The following is a 6705-nucleotide window of genomic DNA, read 5'->3' as shown; positions in this document are numbered from 1 at the left end:
GATTGTCTGGTGGTCCACTTGACACATTCTTCGGCCGATGGATACTCCCTTTCTAGGCTGGCACCTCCCTAACCATTCATGTACATCAAGCATTCATCAGCATACATTCCATACCTTAACCATATTTTAATTTACTGTCTCCACCACTTTCGGGGTGTGTGCTAATTCATTTGAGACTCCTGGCCCTTTAATCACAGAGGGTGGGGGTCTGTTCCTAGGAGCCGTTGCTGTTACAATGAAGTGAAAGTCACTTAACGGCTTAAGGCTCACAGCAGGGGTGGTAACGATGGCCTGGTCTACACTATCAGTTTAAATCAAATTTATCAGCATTAAATCGAATTAGCCCTGCACACGTCCACACAACGAAGCCATTTATTTCAAAATAAAGGGCTCTTAAAATCGATTTCTGTACTCCTCCCCGACAAGGGGAATAGCACCAAAATCGATATTGCCATTTCGAATTAGGGTTAGTGTGGCTGCAATTAGACGGTATTGACCTCCGGGAGCTATCCCGCAGTGCACCATTGTGACCGCTCTGGACAGCAATCTGAACTCGGATGCACTGGCCAAGTAGACAGGAAAAGGCCCACGAACTTTTGAATTTTATTTCCTGTTTGCCCAGCGTGGAGAGCACAGGTAACCATGCAGTCCGATAATCGAAAAAGAGCACCAGCATGGACCGTATGGGAGGTACTGGATCTGATCGCTATATGGGGAGAGGATTCAGTGCTAGCCGAACTACGTTCGAAAAGACGAAATGCCAAAACTTTTGAAAAAATCTCCAAGGGCATGATGGAGAGAGTCCACAATAGGGACTCAGATCAGTGCTGCGTGAAAGTTAAGGAGCTCAGACAAGCCTATCAAAAAACAAAGGAGGCAAACGGTCGCTCCGGGTCAGAGCCACAGACATGCCGCTTCTACGCTGAGCTGCATGCAATTCTAGGGGGGGCAGCCACCACTACTCCACCTCTGACCGTGGATTCCGAGGCGGGGGTAATCTCAGCCACACCTGAGGATTCTGCAGATGGGGAAGAGGAGGAGGAGGAGGAGGACGACGAGCTTGCGGAGAGCACACAGCACTCCGTTCTCCCCAACAGCCAGGATCTTTTTCTCAGCCTGACTGAAGTACCCTCCCAAGCCTCCCTAGGCAGTATCCAAGACCATGACCCCATGGAAGGGACCTCAGGTGAGTTTACCTTTTAAAATATAAAACATGGTTTAAAAGCAAGCGTTTTTTAATGATTAATTTGCCCTGAGGGCTTGGGATGCATTTGCGGCCAGTACAGCTACTGGAAAAGTCTGTTAACGTGTCTGGGGATGGAGCAGAAATCCTCCAGGGACATTTCCATGAAGCTCTCCTGGAGGTACTCCAAAAGCCTTGCCACAAGGTTTCTGGGCAGTGCAGCCTTATTCTGTCCTCCATGGTAGGACACTTGACCATGCCATGCTAGTAGCAAGTAATCTGGTATCATTGCCTGACAAAGCCTGGCAGCGTATGGTCCCGGTGTTTGCTGGCATTCAAGCAACATCCGTTCTTTATCTCTCTGTGTAATCCTCAGGAGAGTGATATCGCTTAGGGTAACCTGGTTGAAATAAGGGAATTTAATTAAGGGGACAGAGGTGGCCGTTCCTACTGGGCTGTTTGCCTGTGGCTGAAAAGAAATCCTTCCCTGTAGTAAGCCAAGCGTGGGGGGGGGGGGGTTCGCGCTGAGCTTTTCACATGTGGCTAGCAGGGATCTTCCCTGATACCAGCCACGCGGTGGGGGGAGGGATAAAGCGATCATCCCAGAGAATTGGAGGGGGGGTTAGTTTGTTTTCTGCTGCTGCAGGTTAACAGGAAAACAGCAGCACTCAACGGGCTTTGCTTGGTATGTGGGAAAGGAGGGCACAGAAGCCGAAAGACAATGGCTTACCATGGCCGCATGCAAGCCGAATTCTGTTGCCCGGACCTGCGTCTGTGATCTCTAACAGCAAAGCCACAGGCACTCAATATTAAGATGCAAAATGCGACCTTGCACAGAAATCACATGTGCTATGTAATGTGAACAGTGTTGTTCACCATGAAAGAGTATAAGCATTGTTCTGTAAAATGTATCTTTTTAAATACTTCTCTCCCTTTTTTCCCTCCCTCCCTCCAGCAGCTGCAAATTTTTCAAGCCTCCCTCCTCCGTCCCAAAGGAGATCTCAGATAAGGCATCGGAAAAAGAGGACGCGAGACGAGATGTTCGCGGAAATCATGGAATCCACCCGCAATGAAAGAGCTCATCTGAATGAGTAGAAGGACACGGTATCAAAGTACAGGAAAGATGCCAGTGAACGTGAGGACAGGAGGGACCAACATGAGGACATGAGGGACCAATGTGAGGAGAGGAGAGACGCTCGAGATGAGAGGTGGCGGCAGGAAGATCAGAGGAGGCAGGATGCAACGCTGGGGCTGCTGCGTGAGCAAACAGACATGCTCCGGCATCTGGTGGAGCTTCAGGAACGGCAGCAGGATCACAGACTGCCCTGCAGCCCCTGTATAACCACCCTCCCCCCTCACCATGTTCCATAGCCTCCTCACCCAGACGTGTAAGAATGCGGGGCGGGGGAGGCTCCATGCACCCTCCCATTCCACCCCAGTGGACAGCCCAAGCAAAAGGCTGTTATTATTTTAACCTTTTTTTAGTGGTCTTTTCCTTCCCTCTGATCCTCCTCCCAAACCCCACCCGGGTTACCTTGTCAGTTCTCTCCCTCTTTTTATAATCAATTAATAAAGAATACATGATTTTTGAACGATAGTGACTTTATTTCCTTTGAAAGCAAGCTGTGATCGAAGGGGGAGGGTGGGTTGTTTACAGAGAATGAGTCAATAAAGGGGGCAGATTTTCATCAAGGAGAAACAAACAGAACTTTCACACGGTAGCCTGGCCAGTCATTAAACTGGTTTTCAAAGCTTCTCTGATGCGCCGCGCTTCCTGGTGTGCTCTTCTAATCGCCCTGGTGTCTGGCTGCGCGTAATCAGCAGCCAGGCGATTTGCCTCAGCCTCCCACCCCGCCATAAAGGTCTCCCCCTTACTTTCACAGAGATTGTGGAGCACACAGCAAGCAGCAATAACAATGGGGATATTGGTTTGGCTGAGGTCTGAGCGAGTCAGTAACGTGCACCAGCAACCTTTTAAACGTCCAAATGCACATTGTACCACCATTCTGCACTTGCTCAGCCTGTAGTTGAACAGTTCCTGACTACTATCCAGGCTGCCTGTGTATGGCTTCATGAGTCATGGCATTAAGGGGTAGGCTGGGTCCCCAAGGATAACTATAGGCATTTCAACATCCCCAACGGTTATTTTCTGGTCTGGGAAGTAAGTCCCTTCCTGCAGCTGTTTAAACAGAGTAGTGTTCCTGAAGACGCGAGCGTCATGAACCCTTCCCGGCCAGCCCACGTTGATGTTGGTGAAACGTCCCTTGTGATCCACCAGTGCTTGCAGCACCATTGAAAAGTACCCCTTGCGGTTTATGTACTGGGTACCCTGGTGCTCCGGTGCCAAGATAGGGATATGGGTTCCATCTATCGCCCCACCACAGTTAGGGAATCCCATTGCAGCAAAGCCATCCACTATGACCTGCACATTTCCCAGAGTCACTACCTTTTGTAGCAGCAGCTCAGTGATTGCTTTGGCTACTTGCATCACAGCAGCCCCCACAGTAGATTTGCCCTCTCCAAATTGATTCCCGACTGACCGGTAGCTGTCTGGCGTTGCAAGCTTCCCACAGGGCTATCGCCACTCGCTTCTCAACTGTAAGGGCTGCTCTCATCTTGGTATTCTGGTGCTTCAGGGCAGGGGGAAGCAAGTCACAAAGTTCCATGAAAGTGCCCTTACGCATGCGAAAGTTTCGCAGCCACTGGGAATCATCCCACACCTGCAACACTATGCGGTCCCACCAGTCTGTGCTTGTTTCCCGGGCCCAGAATCGGCGTTCTACGGATAGAACCTGCCCCATTAACAACATGATCTCCAAAGCGCCGGGGCCCGCGGTTTGAGAGAATTCTGTGTCCATGTCCATGTCCTCATCACTCTCGTCGCCGCGCTGCCATCGCCGCCTCCTCCTTACCTCGTTTTTCTGGTCCTGGTTCAGCATAAACTGCACGATAATGCGCGAGGTGTTTACAATGTTCATGACTGCTGTCTTGAGCTGAGCGGGCTCCATGCTTGCCGTGGTATGGCATCTGCAGTGTTCACCCAGGAAAAAAGGCGCGAAATGGTTGTCTGCCATTGCTTTCATGGAGGGAGGGGTGAGGCTGTACCCAGAACCACCTGCGACAATGTTTTTTGCCCCATCAGACACTGGGATCTCAACCCAGAATTCCAATGGGCGGGGAAGACTGTGGGAACTATGGGATAGCTATGGGATAACTACCCACAGTGCAACGCTCCAGAAATCGACGCTAGCCCGGTACATGGACGCACACCGCCGAATTAATGTGCTTAGTGTGGCCGCATGCATTCGACTTTATACAATCTGTTTCCAAAATTCGAATTCTGAAAATTCGGATTAATCCCGTAGTGTAGACATACCCATAGTGTTCCCTTCAAGAACAAAGTCAATTAACTTGTTTGTAAGTTTTACAAAGTAATAAAGTATCTTTCACAGGACAGATACAATCAATGGTTTCTACAGACAGTAGCTTACAAGTTTTAACAAAGACCCAAGAGATTTTTGTACTTGGTGAAACTGTTGGATTTTAAAGTGTGGGGGACAAATTATGGGGGGGGGTCACTGTCACTGGGGGAATCACTATTAGTATCTTCTTTAATATCCCTACATAATTGGATGAAGAGCATGCAAATTATCTGTTGAAAGGCATTCTAGAAATGCACAGGTGATGCAGTATCAAGGTTTGTCATCATGACTATGAGATGGACAGATTAGTCATGAGCTATGAAGCCACAAGTAAGATATTCAGCATATTGGTTTTAGTCACACTCTTGCTTTGTTCTACAGCATATTAACATGTGTTCTGACTATATCACAGAGATTACAAGAAAATCATTCTAAGTTTGTTTAAAAAAAGTTATTAGGAATATTTTTCCATTTTACCTATAAGCAACTGCTTTATTTATCCTCAGTTAGCTTGTACAGACCTCTGAAGGTGAGGGGGGAAAAAACATTAAAGATAAATGTTTAAAAAGCACTTCTAAATATGAACTCTATTTTTTCTGTATTCCACAGATTTAAAGTCCAATATCTAGGCATATTCAAGAGTGAAAAGAAAGAGCTGTGCATCTAAGGCCTGGTCTACACTAGGCGTTTATGTCGAATTTAGCACCGTTACATCGAATTAACTCTGCACCCGTCCACACAACGAAGCTATTTAGTTCGACATAGAGGTCTCTTAAATTCGACTTCTGTACTCCTCCCCAACGAGGGGAGTAGCACTAAATTCGACATGGCCATGTTGAATTAGGCTAGGTGTGGATGGAAATCGACGGTAATAGCTCCGGGAGCTATCCCACAGTGCACCACTCTGTTGACGCTCTGGACAGCAGTCCGAGCTCGGCTGCTCTGACCAGCCACACAGGAAAAGCCCCGGGAAAATTTGAATTCCTTTTCCTGTCTGGGCAGTTTGAATCTCATTTCCTGTTTGGACATCGTGGCGAGCTCAGCAGCACTGGCAACGATGCAGAGTTGTCCAGCAGAGATGGCCATGCAATCTCAGAATAGAAAGAGGGCCCCAGCATGGACTGATCGGGAAGTCTTGGATCTGATTGCTGTGTGGGGCGATGAGTCCGTGCTTTCCGAGCTGCGATCGAAAAGACGGAATGCAAAGATCTACGAGAAGATCTCAAAAGCCATGGCAGAGAGAGGATACAGCCGAGATGCAAAGCAGTGCCGCGTGAAAATCAAGGAGCTGAGACAAGGCTACCAGAAGACCAAAGAGGCAAACGGACGCTCCGGATCCCAGCCCCAGACATCCCGTTTCTACGAGGCACTGCATTCCATCCTAGGTGCGGCCGCCACCACTACCCCACCACTGACCGTGGACTCTGAGGATGGGATATTGTCGACGGCCGGTTCCTCGGAGATGTTAGCGGATGGGGAAGATGAGGAAGGAGATGAGGAGGACGAGGAAGTCGACAGCACTTACAACGCTGATTTCCCCGACAGCCAGGATCTCTTCATCACCCTTACAGAGATCCCCTACCAACCGTCCCCAGGCGTTAACCCAGACACAGAATCAGGGGAAGGATCAGTCAGTAAGTGTTTTAAACATGTAAACATTTATTTTTAACAGAACAGGAATATTAACAATATTAACAATGGGTTTTTCATTATTAGTTTGCCCTAGGCGCTTAACGTTTCAGTCCTTGGCAGTGCAACTACTGAAAAAAAATCTAACAATGTCCGGTTTAGCATGATTGCTTTGCCCTAGGCGCTCTACTGTTTAGTCCCTGCCAGTGCAGCTACAGTAAAATCCGGTCTATATGTCCGGGGATAGAGCAGAAATCCTCCTGGGACATCTCCACGAAGCTCTCCTGGAGGTAATTGGAAAGCCTTTGCATCAGGTTCCTGGGGAGAGCGGCCTTATTGGATCCTCCGTGGTAGGAAACGTTTCCGCGCCAGGAGACAATCAAGTACTCGGGGATCATAGCCTTGCAGAGCATGGTGGCATACGGCCCTGGTCTCTGCAGGCTTTCCCGAAGCATCCTTTCTTTCTCGGTC

The sequence above is a fragment of the Emys orbicularis genome, chromosome 1 (assembly GCF_028017835.1).
Source record: "Emys orbicularis isolate rEmyOrb1 chromosome 1, rEmyOrb1.hap1, whole genome shotgun sequence".
In the NCBI taxonomy this organism is placed as follows: Eukaryota; Metazoa; Chordata; order Testudines; family Emydidae; genus Emys; species Emys orbicularis.
Note: the sequence above shows the minus strand (reverse complement) of the source record.